We start from the raw sequence: 1,005 nt of genomic DNA, 5'->3' as shown, positions 1-1,005 counted from the left end.
GTTTTCTCTGCATCTAAATCAGTACATTAAAGCCGCAGTCCGTCAGCACCTTCACACACACGCACACACGTAATTTTTAATCAATACCAAATGCAGCTTTCCAATTAATCAGGGGTGTACACACACACACACACACACACACGTCATGCACTCTGCCTTCACTCTGCTCTGCCCTCCACACCCAGCCATAATATGCAGAGATTTAAGTCTTTCCATCTTTATTCATGTGTTTCTGGTTGATCACAAGCAGTTTTGTATGAAATTGCAGAAAACATGACATTCTGCTCATCACACTAAAAGGCACAAATATGCAAAACTTTTTTTTTTATTTAAATCGGTTATTTGACCTCCAAAAATGTTATTTATATTTCAAAATGACTCAAGTATTATGAACCCCAATACAGCCATTGGGGAAACTAAACAGGCACTGGACAAAAGGATGGCACAGAAGAGCAACATCATCAGGCCAGGACTCTGAGGTCTACACTCATCTCCAGGCTAGAAATGTACGATATATACGGTACATGGTAGAAACGACAGACATTCAGCCCATGATAGAGATCAGTTTTCTACCGGCTAACCACAGTAATGATGTGTCTGATGTAAAATCAGAGTTGTCAGATTTAATTGTTACTTTTTTTTTGGTTGAAAACTGTGCCTAAGTGGTATTAAAGTCATTTCTTTGCGAGCCAAGTAGAGAAGCTACAAGCTAACTACGGCCAGCTTGCCGTAGTGTTGCTGTATTCAGACGCATGTGCAAAACGCTGTGTTCTGTCGAAAGTTTCCCCCAGTCGAAAGTTAAAGTAAGCGTTGGTCAGCTGTAGAGAAACCTGCTCTCTGATCTGTTTAAAAAACGCTGTGTTGTGTGATTTTACTGCGAGACCCTCTGGTCAAAGCCACAGACTCATTTTGTGTCAGATCTCCTTAAAGAAGAAGGAGGTGCCCACTAGAGGGTTGGAGGGTGAAGTGTTTCAGTGTAAAATGCTGCTCTGTTGCTGTTCATTT

The sequence above is a fragment of the Nematolebias whitei genome, chromosome 15 (genome assembly GCF_014905685.2).
Source record: "Nematolebias whitei isolate Nwh7 chromosome 15, NemWhi1, whole genome shotgun sequence".
Lineage (NCBI taxonomy): Eukaryota > Metazoa > Chordata > Actinopteri > Cyprinodontiformes > Rivulidae > Nematolebias > Nematolebias whitei.
The sequence above is the reverse complement of the archived record's forward strand: the minus strand, read 5'-3'. Positions refer to the sequence as shown.